Source organism: Ascaphus truei, chromosome 5 (genome assembly GCF_040206685.1).
Source record: "Ascaphus truei isolate aAscTru1 chromosome 5, aAscTru1.hap1, whole genome shotgun sequence".
Lineage (NCBI taxonomy): Eukaryota > Metazoa > Chordata > Amphibia > Anura > Ascaphidae > Ascaphus > Ascaphus truei.
This window is the reverse complement of record NC_134487.1, coordinates 27,450,232-27,465,345: the sequence shown is the minus strand read 5'-3', so window position 1 is coordinate 27,465,345 and position 15,114 is coordinate 27,450,232. Positions and strand designations below refer to the sequence as shown.

The 15,114-nt window shown below is 43.8% G+C and overlaps 1 protein-coding gene across 1 annotated transcript in view; it reads left to right on the top strand.

Moving 5' to 3' along the window:
- The window catches only part of GRM3 (glutamate metabotropic receptor 3), a 379,631-nt gene that overhangs the window by 45,856 nt on the left and 318,661 nt on the right, over positions 1-15,114 (top strand). The gene's annotated exons all lie outside the window — the stretch shown is intronic.

Sequence of the window (15,114 nt, the reverse complement as noted above, 5' to 3'; positions counted from 1 at the left end):
ATCGGACTGGCACTCCGGTTCACCCGTGTCCGTGTTCCCAGGCTTCCGCAGGGCCTGCTGGCTCTTCCCGGACCCAGGCGACCTGGTACAGCTGCTTGGCCACGAGGACACGGCCATCTCGCTGCACTCGCCGCCATCTTGCGTTGGGTTCCCAACCGGAACCTCTTCCTCCAGAACGACATCCGCCACCGGAAGTGATGGTTCTGCTCTCCGCTCCGTCCGGGCCTGGGCTAGGCCTTTCTCCGCCGTTGCCACCACCGGCGCCTGTGGGGGGTTAGGAGGTTCCTCACCACTCCGCTGGCTTGCGATGGGTTCCTCTGGGGTAGGCCGGACTGGCCGTTGTAGGGCACATGGGCCTACATCAGGGTCCGCAGCCGATGGGATAAATGTCTCTTTATCTTCAGCTTCACTTGTGTGGTCCGCTGGCTGGCACATCACCACAGCTGGTTGACTACTGTCTTCAGTAGTACAGGTTTGGGGTAGGGACATCTCCGCAGGGGAACAGCGTCGGGGCGCTTCGCATTCGCTGGTGGCCATCGGCCTGAAGCAGTCCTGCTCCGGCGGTACCAGTGGTAGCGATCCCCCTTCTCCCTGGGCAGTCACCTTACCCTTCATTGATTCCTTCAGGAATGGTTCCATCATCTGGGGTTCCGGTTTTGGAACCGGATCTGGAGCCGTCTCTGTCATTGGGGCTTGGAACTCCTCATGCTTAGGCAGATAAGGGCTAGACACAAGCTGGTTTGCTCCTTTTGCAAAGAAAGTAGCTCCCCAAACAAGTTCTTTTCCCAGAGATACACAATCAGAGTCCTCACACCTCAAGCTGGTGATTCCGTCATTGGATACTTCCCGGAATCCTTTAGGCAATGAATAACAGGCAAAGATCATATCACCCTTCCTCATTTTATGTATACACGGGTACAAAAGAAAGGGGTAAGTCACTCCTCTGGCCCGCCATGCCCCTGGTAGCTGAGGTTGTGCTTTGCGGCATTCTGTTTCTTTCTTAGGGGGAACAGAAGTTGCTACTGGCAGTTCAATGTGCGCACTCCCTGGTGGTCTCGTAGACTTGTAGGCTGACCCAGCACAGGGGCGGAGTGAGTCATAGTCCATGAGGGCGCTGCTCCAGCTTTCACGCCAAACTCCCCAACAGGGTGGGGTTTCCCCGTTGGCGCCAATCCTGGCCAACAATCAGCAAACTGCAAAGTTGCAAGACTTTCTGCAGCTGGCCTACGCGGTGTCCCGGGAACGCGGGAACCGCCATTTTGGTTAGTACTGTCTTTCTTAATCACATTTGAGGTAGCGTTTGGCTGTTTGTATATTGAATGATAACAAAGTCCATTTTGTTCCTCCCATCTAGCAACACTGTCGTCCTCACTAGTCTCGAGGGTACTTTCCCGAGAGCATAGACAGGACAAACCCGGCGCAGCCACGGCTGTCACGCCAGTCTCCAACAGGCTCACAAAAGTCTCTTCTGTAGCTTGTTCTTCTTCCACGCACAGGTCATATGCGTGTTCCTCGTTTGTCCGCCATCCTGGACCTTCTGCGCTCTGCAGATCCTTCATTCTGACGGTTCTCTCTAGAGGAGGGGCACTTTCTACCAAGGAGTGGTTCTGACTCTGTGCTGAACTACTCACAGTGCAGGGGCGGGGCGCTGGTTTTCGCGCCCAACCCGGACAGAATTCTGCAACAATTTCTTGTACAGTCCTGGTGCTCGCCCGACGTGGCGGGAGCCGCCATCCTAGGTGTGACTCACTGCTTGAGAGAGCCTCCATTCTTGCGGTCACCATTCTTTTCTCTGTTATAATTTATGTTATCGCACATGGAGCTCCTCTCTGCGGGGCAGCTGCCACACCGATGCAATAAATTGCCTTGTGCACCACCTAGTGTACTGTAACGCTTTCCTCCAGTCTGTGCTCCTTGGTCAACTGATTTGGAATGGAGACTAGAGTACTCTGGCTCTTCCATGCAGTACTTTGGGCGTCTACCTACTGTTGGCTAGCCTAGTGCGGACCCTTCCAGAATTCCTGCCCTAAGTTACCAGTTTACCCCTTCAGGCATCCCCCGCTAGCGCTACCTCAAGGCGACTAGAACAGCAATAGCCTCCCGCTCCAGATCTACTAACCCCTAGCAGGATCCCAAGGCGTCTGTGCGGCCTGCAGATCCAGCAGCTCCCCGACTACCCCTGGCTCCGTCCCACGCAGCACAAAGTGGCAGCAGACACTCTCCCTGTTTCCTAGTGTGTGCCTAGCAAAAGCCTGTCCTGTTAACAGGTATCTCAGCAGCGCCTCCAAATGTAATGGGTGGACCCCCTTGTCTGACCCACCCAATCTCACATTGGCCCGTGCGGTCTAACCGGTCCCCATTATGTGATCGTGTATGGTGGTGCACCTGCAAGTAACAGGACTCCTGAGTCTCCAGCTTGATGGTATTAGGGGATGTCATCAGGACAGGTAGCTGAGGTAGTGGGTGCGAGTCCAACTTACTTCATGTGCAGCGCCTCCACATCATCAGGATCTGTGCTTCCGCCGGGAGATGGTCCTGGCGAGGAACTCCTTCTTGGTGGTGCCATCCACTGCTGAGTAACTTCACACTCACACAGTGGATGTATATGTGAACAAGACATCTTTATTTGCATGGTATGGGCCAGCTGCCCCTCACAGATAGCAACTCAGCCGCTCATCTCTGTGCAGCACTCCATTAGGAAGATCCCTTCTCCCTAATAGAGCTGCTTTCCACCTTTACTCTCAAAGAGATTCCCCAGCTTCTCTGGCTGCTGTAATCTCCTCTCCTGAGCTGCTTTGTCTCTCTCAGCTCCTCTAACTCTGCTCCGTCTGCTCACTGACTCACAGCTGGCAGGAGACACTGCAACACTTTTGCAAACCTTCCCGTGCCTCTAACTGAACAGAGGCAGCACAACAACAGGAAACTGACTTCTAACTTTAGGCAGTGCTGTGTCTTATATCACCCCCCAGAGAACAAACCTTCTCTGTACCACTAAGTGTGGGCACATTGCATGTTGTCACTTCCTTTGTAGATATATGACACCTCACCAGGGTTTGAGGGCAAACCTCCATTGATTGTTGCTGGCAATCCTGCATACTTACCAGGTTTACTGCCAGCATGAGAAAGAGATATGTACACCAATCTTACACATGGCTACATATATAATAATAAAAATATATAGTCACATCAAGTGTACCCAAAAAACACAGAGTCCAATTAGGCGAGGTATGGGTGTGCCGCTTCTTTACAACCGGAACTAACCTCAGGACCGGTATGAACTAAAGGAAAAAAGACAAAAAGGGAAAAAAGCGCAACAGCCCATAGAGTAGTATAGTCAATTTATAGGATAATAAAAACCGGTTATAAACACTCACAAAAAGTAAGTAGGTACAGGCACTTCGGTACTTTGAATGACCGCTGGAACAGTAGTGGTCCACTTGTCCGTTAGCTGGGTGCTCAGTGTCTTTTCCTGCTCTCCTTCACTCGATCGGCGGCCTCCGCTTCCGCGTCACGTGACTCGTGACGTCAGCGTGTATGTCGTCGATCGGGGGTTGGGCTTTCGGCAGACACTTGCTCCCCCTCCAAACTAGGTATGCAGGAACTCTATCTGCTGAGCGTGTAACTCAATATCCCACAGCACAGCACAGCACAGAAACAGGCAACCTTTACATGAACAGCCCTATGCGTTTCAAGGACCTGTCCTCTTCGTCAGGGGCGCTATCACTTCCCTCTGTAGGGGGTGTCAGTTGCCACTCCGGCTGAACTAGCAGGGCTTTAAAGTTTAAAGCTTCCGCATCACGCGGGCCAATAGGAAGCCGAACCGGATGACGTCACGGTTTCCTATTGGCCGGCCCGGCACGGGAGCTTTGCAATGCTGCCATACCATGAATGCTGGCCAAGGAGAGCGACTACCGGCATCTACTATGGAGGTACATATGTCCAGAAGCAGGGGGTTCCCGGGGGTGAAATTAATGGAGTTCAATTTTTTTTAAAAAGGAGCATGGATTGCAAAACAGTGGTTGCAAATTTTTTTTGCACGTTTTTATTTTATTTTGCAGTTCGCAAGATACTTTATTAAGCATTATAGGGATATTTTTTTTCATTAAGTCTTAGGCTGTGTCCACGCTTCCGCTAACCGTACGTGGCGCAGTTAGCACAAACAATTTAAATTTGTCCGGGCATGTACACTCACGGGCGCTGGGCTTTTGCCGAGACAAATTAAATTGACTTTGAGGCACGCCGAGAGGGTCACATGACCTCCTCAGTCAATCAGCACCAGTCAGTGTTTTGGCCACGTTCCCTCACCCCTCCCCCCCCCCCCCGCTCGCGCAGACAGAAAAGTTGCTGGACACCCGAACGCTCATGCTTGTTGAGTTGGTGATGTCACCACTCTCAAGCATGAGGGCGGCAGGGGGGACGCAGAGTTCGATGCTGCAGGAATTGGTGAAATTTTGCAACACAGAGATTATGACCCTGAAATAGAAAAAGGACAGAGATACCTTGGAAATAAGTTCAATGGAATATGCAAAACGGCTAATTTCCCAGGTATATCAGGTGTGTTCACAGGTATCTGTGCGTGTGTTGTAGAAGTGTTTTTACTGTAATATTGTAAGCTGCAATGGATTGATTGCCATGGTTAGGATGTCTACAAAGCAAACGCCCCAGATATCAACCTTATTTTCACAATAAAATAAGATAATATATAGTTATGTGCAATACATTTACATTCTATAAACATAAATTAAGGCTTAATTGTGTACTCAGTGACCGCTGCTTTTCTGGAACAACCTTTAGCAGTTTCCTTACAGTTCCATTTCTAAAGAAATAGCCTGTTACCCTAGGGTTGCGAGGTGTCCAGTATTGAACCTAACTGTCTTGTATTTGGACACTCTGTCCAGGAAAAAATGAGAGGTAATACTGGAGATGTATGTGTCTGGTATTACCTCCCGGGACATATTGACCTGACCGGTTTGTGGGGCCACCGGATTTCCCTGAACAGGGCTGTTAGGGGGCTAAGCAGCTACCTCCATCCTGATTGGCTGCATTACCCAGCAGCAGCCAATCAGGAAGAGGTGTCAGGAGCCTGAGTTTGGGGCCAGCGAGAGGAGGAAACAGCCTGGAGCATAGAGCGGAGAGAGAGGTGTGTGTCTCTTAAGTGTGTGTGTCTTGCGCGTGTTGTCCCTTTCACCATTGTGTCCAGTATTTTTGGAGAAGACGCCTGGCGACCCTAGTTACCACCCAAATTATAATAATATTTGCCCACAGCGCTACGTTAAACTAGCAGTGCTATACAAGAACAAACAATTATTATTATTATCAGCTTAGAATACCAGCCAACCCAGACCCCAGGACCCTGAGAAAAAGGTATGAGAACCTGCACCAACCTATATAACCTCACACTTAGTTGTAAACCTCTTTAGTGGGAGCCGGGCAAGGAGGGATTGTATATATACAGTCATTTGAAAAAGAAAGTACACCCTCTTTGAATTCTATGGTTTTACATATCAGGACATAATAACAATCATCTGTTCCTTAGCAGGTCTTAAAATTAGGTAAATACAACCTCAGATGAATGACAACACATGACATATTACACCTTGTCATGATTTATGTAACAAAAATAAAGCCAAAATGGAGAAGCTATGTGTGAAAAACTAAGTACACCCTTACTGCTTCCATACTAATTAAGATGCTAAGTAGCAGACAGGTGCTGCTAATCAAATGCCCTTGATTAATTGATCATCAGCAAGTGTGACCACCTCTATAAAAGCTGAAGTTTTAGCAGTTTGCTGGTCTGGAGCATTCAGGTGTGTGTGTTAACACAGTGCCAAGGAGGAAAGACATCAGCAATGATCTTAGAGAAGCAATTGTTGCTGCCCATCAATCTGGGAAGGGTTATAAGGCCATTTCCAAACAATTTAAAGTCCATCATTCTACAGTTAGAAAGATTATTCAAAAGTGGAAAACATTCAAGACAGTTGCCAATCTTCCCAGGAGTGGACGTCCCAGCAAATTCACCCCAAGGTCAGACCGTACAATGCTCAGAGAAATTGCAAAAACCCAAGAGTTACTTCTCAGACTCTACAGGCCTCAGTTAGCATGTTAAATGTTAAAGTTCATGACAGTACAATTAGAAAAAGACTAAACAAGTATGGTTTGCTTGAAGGGTAGAAAGGAGAAAGCCTCTTCTCTCTAAAAAGAACATGGCAGCACAGCTTAGGTTTGCAAAGTTGCATCTCAACAAACCACAAGACTTCTGGAACAATGTCCTTTGAACAGTCGAGACCAAAGTGGAGATGTTTGGCCATAATGCACAGTGCCATGTTTGGCGAAAACCAAACACATCATATCAGCACAAACACCTCATACCAACTGTCAAGCACGGTGGTGGAGGGGTGATGATTTGGGCTTGTTTTACAGCCACAGGGCCTGGGAACCTTAAAGTCATTGAGTCGACCATGAACTCCTCTGTGTATCAAAGTATTCTAGAGTCAAATGTGAGGCCATCTGTCCGACAGCTAAAGCTTGGCCGAAATTGGGTCATGCAACAGGACAATGATCCCAAGCACACCAGCAAATCTACAACAGAATGGTTGAAAAAGAAAAGAATCAAGGTATTGCAATGGCCAAGTCAAAGTCCAGACCTCAACCCGATTGAAATGCTGTGGCGGGACCTTAAGAGAGCTGTGCATAAACAAATGCCCGCAAACCTCAATGAACTGAAGCAACATTGTAAAGAAGAGTAGGCCAAAATTCCTCCACAACGATGTGAGAGACTGATAAAGTCATATAGAAAACAATTACTTCAAGCTGTGGTTCTACAAACTATTGAACCACAAGGTGTACTTAGTTTTTCACACATGGCTTCTCCATTTTGGCTTTATTTGTGTTAAATAAATCATGACACGGTGTAATATGTCATGTGTTGTTGTTCATCTGAGGTTGTATTTGCTTAATTGTAAGACCTGCTAAGGAACAGATGATTGTTATTATGTCCTGATATGTAAAACCATGGAATTCAAAGAGGGTGTACTTTATTTGTCACATGACTGTATATGTATATATATATATATATATAGAACTTTTAAAATTGAGATTTATATTACCTGTATTGATTTAGCACTGAGTTTTCCTGATATATATATATATATATATATATATCTATATCAGGAAAACTCAGTGCTAAATCAATACAGGTAATATAAATCTCAATTTTAAAAGTTCTATATATTGTCTAGATAACCAGAAATTATAAAAAAAAAAAAAGGATATATTGGATGGAATGGGACATATCCCAGGGGTCATCGCTGCATCAGGTGGAATAACCAATTCCAGGATGATTCTAATAGACAAAAAAACAGAAGCACATGCCTCATAGCGTAATTACATTCATTACATATTTAGTAATGGAGAAAACCTTAACCATGCGCACTCACTAGAGTCGTAGCAAAAAACGCCGTTGTATAAAACCTGGTACAGGTAGGAATCAGCCAGGGTTGCCGGTACCGATTTCCTTGTGCGTCGCTGGGGCTGAGATGACAAAAGCTCCTTAGCAAACACACCACAGGGGCACATCTGACAGCAGCGGAGGGATCCGTAGTTCCGTCTCCACAGTGCTTCCTGGTACTAAGCAGCAGCAGCACCGAGCTCCGTTTTCACACGTAGGAGGGGGGGGGGGGGCGCTAGTCGTAGAGTGTCGCTGTGACGTAGCTGCAGGACAATGTCCAATCGGATCAACCCTACGCGTTTCGTTGTTTGTGCTGTCGTTGACTGCCTTAGAGGCATATGGTATGGGGTGCATAAGTCCATGTATATAATGTTCAGTGAAGGAAGTAGTGCAGACATTTTCTTGGATTTGAAATTGCCCAGAAACTGGTAAAAAAAACAACACATATAAGCAAATATCGTCAACAGTTTTATTCCATTTTATGTTGTTAATGGCTTCACTCAGGTATGTGTGCATGTGCGCATGTTATATATATACATATATATATATATATATATATATATATATATATATATATATATATGTAGAGGTATCAGTACCGTGTATATAAATATACACGTTTTAAGTTATGGTAGGTGAAAAAGCAACAAGAAACCTCCACCGTATTGCATATAGCAAATAAAAAGATCATTTGTGAGCACATTCGCATGTGTTAGGCAGGTCTGCAACCCTGCCTTTCACCATTATCCCCAGCATACAGTGCTTCCACTGCAGCAAGGGATTCTGGGAAATGACATGCAAATGAGCACACAATGTGTCACCTTTTGTCTGAAAATCCATTGTTACATGGAGCCCATATAAGCTAATGCTCGCTGTTAACACAGCTTTAAAGCACAGCATGGGAATCAGATGCAAAGCCAGAGAAACCATTCACAGATATGTTTCAAACTTAATGGGGATCATCAGTGTGAAGTTTGTTGTACTGCTGGCTTTGCATTTTCAAGACTGTAGGGTTTATCATCACGTTTTAAACGATTTATTCTTTGATAAAGCGCCTTAGTAGCACGAAATGCGTAAGAGGATTGCTCCTTGTCATCTGCTGATGTTGTATTTGACTCCTTTACAAGAATAAATCCGAAGTTTTAATCAGCATCTTACTGGTTCCCGTTCTTTTGAGCTGTGCTCTTCCTTACCTGGCTGCCTGGCTTCTCGGGACTACAACTTGTTTCTATATCAACTCGGTGACACATGCTTTTTTCTGGGACCTTTTGGTCATTCCTAAAGTGCTGTGAGTAGCCATTTCTTTCATATCAGGATTATTGTACACTGGGGAGGCTACTTACAATATTAGCCATAGGAGAGAGTGAAGTGGGGAGGGTCCGTGTGATCCAATTATTCACCTGCCATTGGCGTTAACTCCTTTACCCTCACATGCTATGTTTCTTCCTCGACTGAACTACTAAGAGACATCCTGTCGTCGCAAGGGGTTTTCATTTATTCCACTTATACATGACACTCACTAAAGCACTATAAATATGGTCTTGATCTAGCCTTGCTTCAAACAATCAAGATGTTCAAGTACACCTAGATTTCATATATCACCTTGTTGTTGCAGGTTTTTGTAGCACTAGTTTGAGACAGATTGTCTCATTATCCCCTTGACTTGTTACATACTGTATGCTGTGGTCCTGCCCTCAGATTACCCCGCTCTGGGAGAAAATTAGAGATTAGCTAGAGAGGATTTTGGGCCTCACCATTCCATTGGACCCCTGGCTGTTGCTCTTAAACAGAAAATTGCCAGGCATGTCCAGGACTGAAAGTAAATTAATTGCACATTTTGCAACAGCAACTAGGTGCGAGATCGCAGCATTATGGAAACAGATAGAGATCCCCAACATCCCCAAGATTCGGAACAGAATTTGGTTTGTTAGCCAGATGGAACATTTTACAAGTTTGGTTAATGACTCTGGCACTCAATATCTAAATTAAATGCGTTCTCCTTTGACGAAGTTAATCAATCTACGAACACAACCGGGATGTAGTCAAATAGGCAGTAGATAAATTAATAATTAAAAAAAAAAATCAGAGGAAAACCAAAACAAAAGAAAACAAAAAGGTAACCACACAGGGGACAGAATAAAATAGGGCATATACAGTAAGAGGTTAAAACTTACACTGGACGGCACTGTTCCCACCCCTACCTCCCCCCTCCCCCTCCCAGTTGGAAATCTTTATTATGATTTCAAATTCTAAACTTTTTATTGCAATATATAGGTTAAGAAAGCAGACTTCTGTACTGTGATACAAAAGATCTGTATTTTCAATAAAAACTTTAAGTTGAAAACAAAAATAAAAAATCTATACATTCCCAGCGAAAGTCCTGTACTACTGTAGGTCCCTGTAGGAGGCCATGACGAGAAATGCAAGAACCACAAACGCACAGTGTTTCCAAGATGTGTCTCTCCATGTGGGTCTTCAACACACATTCTTATTCCCCCACAATCCTTTGATAATAAAGGGAATAAATCCAGGCCTAGACCTGACACTTCCTCCTTGACCAGAGAAATGATTATAACCTGAGGTCATGGAAGTGAGCAATTCTTTATTTCAAATGGAGTCAGAGTGTATAAAAGGCTTAATAACTCTCTCCCAATAGTTAATTGATCACCTGTACTGGCATCATCATATTCAGGATAACCTCCCAGATTACGTATACATTCTTAATGTGATCAGTTTCTTTTTAACCCTGTGGATGAAATGAGGATGAAATGCATTAGCCGCTATATGTCAGTGTAATTTTGATAATTATATCATTAGGACAGCCGGATTCCGAGTTCACAGATTTGTACATAACGTCACTAAAAGTTGAACATAAACAATTGTTCACTCTTACTAGCCTGTAACTAGCCATCAAATTACAGATCACCTACTGTACATAGTCTTCCACCTTACCTTTAAAGTAGGTTTTTACATAGGTTTGAAGCAAAGGGTCTCCAGAGCTGAACCCTATTAATTTCAGCTGCAGGGACCTCGTGCTTCCAGAGATACTTGCCTCCATAGGGGGTGCCAGTAGCCACTCTGCTCGGCTAGTAGGGTTCAAGTAATTGCAGTGTTTCAAAGGTCACGTGACTTGCGGGCCAATAGGAAGCCATGACATCATCAGTTACGGCGCCCTATTGACCCGCGTGATGCAGGAGGTTTAAACTTGGCCGACATACCAGCACCCTATACGGAGGTCTGTATCTCTGGAAACAGTGGGTCCCCGGATCTGAAATGAATGGGGTTCAGCTCCGGAGACCCTCTGCTTCAAACCTATTTTAAAAAAATAATAATTATAAAGAAATATGAATGGCAACTTTAAGGCTCTCCACTCATTCGCTTCTTCCTACATATCAGCTTTGATTTCTCGTTATGCTCATCTTCTGCGCGCTACTCATAACTGTCTCATTTCAACTCTACTGCTCTCTCACCTTAATCCTTTTTTCCTCACTGCCCCTTACCTGTGGAACTCCCTCACACTCAGTATTAGCCAAGCACGTATCTCACAACCTTTTAGACAAACCTTAAAACTCACCACTTGTATGAAGCATTTCAATAGCATAGACCAGGGGTCCCAAATATATATCATTAGTTTCCAATAATAAAACCTGAGAGGTTCCTAACGTTCAAATATTAAAGTGCTGCTCTCATCTCCTTTTTAGGAGAAGGTGAGGAAAATAAAGAATAATAGTGGCATTGCATAGCTGCGTGGAAGAGCAAACACACGCTTAAAGCTATACCAACACTGGGGTAACCTGTCATGCTACCTGTACATTTGCAGGTAAGGTAGCCCAGGTGTGTGAGTTCCAGTTTACAACCATTGCTACATTCCGGAATCTTTAGCAACTGAAAAACAAATAACATTGTCTGTTGATATATGAAAATACAACGCTGTTGAAATAAATGTTTGCACATTTTTATCCACCATACAGTACAATTTGAAACATGTTTCACCTTCACACTTAGGTTTGCAAAGTTGCATCTCAACAAACCACAAGACTTCTGGAACAATGTCCTTTGAACAGACGAGACCAAAGTGGAGATGTTTGGCCATAATGCACAGTGCCACGTTTGGCGAAAACCAAACACATCATATCAGCACAAACACCTCATACCAACTGTCAAGCACGGTGGTGGAGGGGTGATGATTTGGGCTTGTTTTGCAGCCACAGGGCCTGGGAACCTTAAAGTCATTGAGTCGACCATGAACTCCTCTGTGTATCAAAGTATTCTAGAGTCAAATGTGAGGTCATCTGTCCGACAGCTAAAGCTTGGCCGAAATTGGGTCATGCAACAGGACAATGATCCCAAGCACACCAGCAAATCTACAACAGAATGGTTGAAAAAGAAAAGAATCAAGGTATTGCAATGGCCAAGTCAAAGTCCAGACCTCAACCCGATTGAAATGCTGTGGCGGGACCTTGAGAGAGCTGTGCATAAACAAATGCCCGCAAACCTCAATGAACTGAAGCAACATTGTAAAGAAGAGTAGGCCAAAAGTCCTCCACAACGATGTGAGAGACTGATAAAGTCATACAGAAAACGATTACTTCAAGCTGTGGTTCTACAAACTATTGAACCACAAGGTGTACTTAGTTTTTCACACATGGCTTCTCCATTTTGGCTTTATTTGTGTTAAATAAATCATGACACGGTGTAATATGTCATGTGTTGTTGTTCATCTGAGGTTGTATTTGCCTAATTTTAAGACCTGCTAAGGAACAGATGATTGTTATTATGTCCTGATATGTAAAACCATGGAATTCAAAGAGGGTGTACTTTATTTGTCACATGACTGTATATGTGTATATATATATATATATATATATATATATATATATATATATATATATATATATATATATATATATATATATATATATCAGGAAAACTCAGTGCTAAATCAATACAGGTAATATAAATCTCAATATTAAAAGTTCTATATATTGTCTAGATAACCAAAAAAAAGGATGTATTGGATGGAATGGGACATATCCCAGGGGTCATCGCTGTATCGCTGCATCAGATGGAATAACCAATTCTAGGATGATTCTAATAGACAAAAAAACAGAAGCACATGCCTCATAGCGTAATTACATTCATTACATATTTAGTAATGGAGAAAACCTTAACCATGCGCACTCACTAGAGTCGTAGCAAAAAACGCCGTTGTATAAAACCTGGTACAGGTAGGAATCAGCCAGGGTAGCCGGTACCGATTTCCTTGTGCGTCGCTGGGGCTGAGATGGCAGAAGCTCCTTAGCAAACACACCACAGGGGCACATCTGACAGCGGCGGAGGGATCCGTAGTTCCGTCTCCACAGTGCTTCCTGGTACTAAGCAGCAGCAGCACCGAGCTCCGTTTTCACACGTAGGAGGGGGGGGAGGGCTAGTCGTAGAGTGTCGCTGTGACGTAGCTGCAGGACAATGTCCAATCGGATCAACCCTACGCGTTTCGTTGTGCTGTCATTGACTGCCTTAGAGGCATATGGTATGGGGTGCATAAGTCCATGTATATAATGTTCAGTGAAGGAAGTAGTGCAGACATTTTCTTGGATTCAAAATTGCCCAGAAACTGGTAAAAAAAAACAACACATATAAGCAAATATCGTCAACAGTTTTATTCCATTTTATGTTGTTAATGGCTTCACTCAGGTATGTGTTCATGTGCGCATATTATATATATATATATATATATATATATATATATATATATATATATATATATATGTAGAGGTATCAGTACCGTGTATATAAATATACACGTTTTAAGTTATGGTAGGTGAAAAAGCAACAAGAAACCTCCACCGTATTGCATATAGCAAATAAAAAGATCATTTGTGAGCACATTCGCATGTGTTAGGCAGGTCTGCAACCCTGCCTTTCACCATTATCCCCAGCATACAGTGCTTCCACTGCAGCAAGGGATTCTGGGAAATGACATGCAAATGAGCACACAATGTGTCACCTTTTGTCTGAAAATCCATTGTTACATGGAGCCCATATAAGCTAATGCTCGCTGTTAACACAGCTTTAAAGCACAGCATGGGAATCAGATGCAAAGCCAGAGAAACCATTCACAGATATGTTTCAAACTTAATGGGTATCATCAGTGTGAAGTTTGTTGTACTGCTGGCTTTGCAATTTTCAAGACTGTAGGGTTTATCATCACGTTTTAAACGATTTATTCTTTGATAAAGCGCCTTAGTAGCACGAAATGCGTAAGAGGATTGCTCCTTGTCATCTGCTGATGTTGTATTTGACTCCTTTACAAGAATAAATCCGAAGTTTTAATCAGCATCTTACTGGTTCCCGTTCTTTTGAGCTGTGCTCTTCCTTACCTGGCTGCCTGGCTTCTCGGGACTACAACTTGTTTCTATATCAACTCGGTGACGCATGCTTTTTTCTGGGACCTTTTGGTCATTCCTAAAGTGCTGTGAGTAGCCATTTCTTTCATATCAGGATTATTGTACACTGGGGAGGCTACTTACAATATTAGCCATAGGAGAGAGTGAAGTAGGGAGGGTCCGTGTGATCCAATTATTCACCCGCCATTGGCGTTAACTCCTTTACCCTCACATGCTATGTTTCTTCCTCGACTGAGCTACTAAGAGACATCCTGTCGTCGCAAGGGGTTTTCATTTATTCCACTTATACATGACACTCACTAAAGCACTATAAATATGGTCTTGATCTAGCCTTGCTTCATACAATCAAGATGTTCAAGTACACCTAGATTTCATATATCACCTTGTTGTTGCAGGTTTTTGTAGCACTAGTTTGAGACAGATTGTCTCATTATCCCCTTGACTTGTTACATACTGTATGCTGTGGTCCTGCCCTCAGATTACCCCGCTCTGAGAGAAAATTAGAGATTAGCTAGAGAGGATTTTGGGCCTCACCATTCCATTGGACCCCTGGCTGTTGCTCTTAAACAGAAAATTGCCAGGCATGTCCAGGACTGAAAGTAAATTAATTGCACATTTTGCAACAGCAACTAGGTGCGAGATCGCAGCATTATGGAAACAGATAGAGATCCCCAACATCCCAAAGATTCGGAACAGAATTTGGTTTGTTTGCCAGATGGAACATTTTACAAGTTTGGTTAATGACTCTGGCACTAAATATCTAAATTAAATGCGTTCTCCTTTGACGAAGTTAATCAATCTACGAACACAACCGGGATGTAGTCAAATAGGCAGTAGATAAATTAATAATTAAAAAAAAAAATCAGCGGAAAACAAAAACAAAAGAAATCAAAAAGGTAACCACACAGGGGACAGAATAAAATAGGGCATATACAGTAAGAGGTTAAAACTTACACTGGACGGCACTGTTCCCACCCCTACCTCCCCCCTCCCCCTCCCAGTTGGAAATCTTTATTATGATTTCAAATTCTAAACTTTTTATTGCAATATATAGGTTAAGAAAGCAGACTTCTGTACTGTGATACAAAAGATCTGTATGTTCAATAAAAACTTTAAGTTGAAAACAAAAATAAAAAATCTATACATTCCCAGCGAAAGTCCTGTACTACTGTAGGTCCCTGTAGGAGGCCATGACGAGAAATGCAAGAACCACAAACGCACAGTGTTTCCAAGATGTGTCTCTCCATGTGGGTCTTCAAC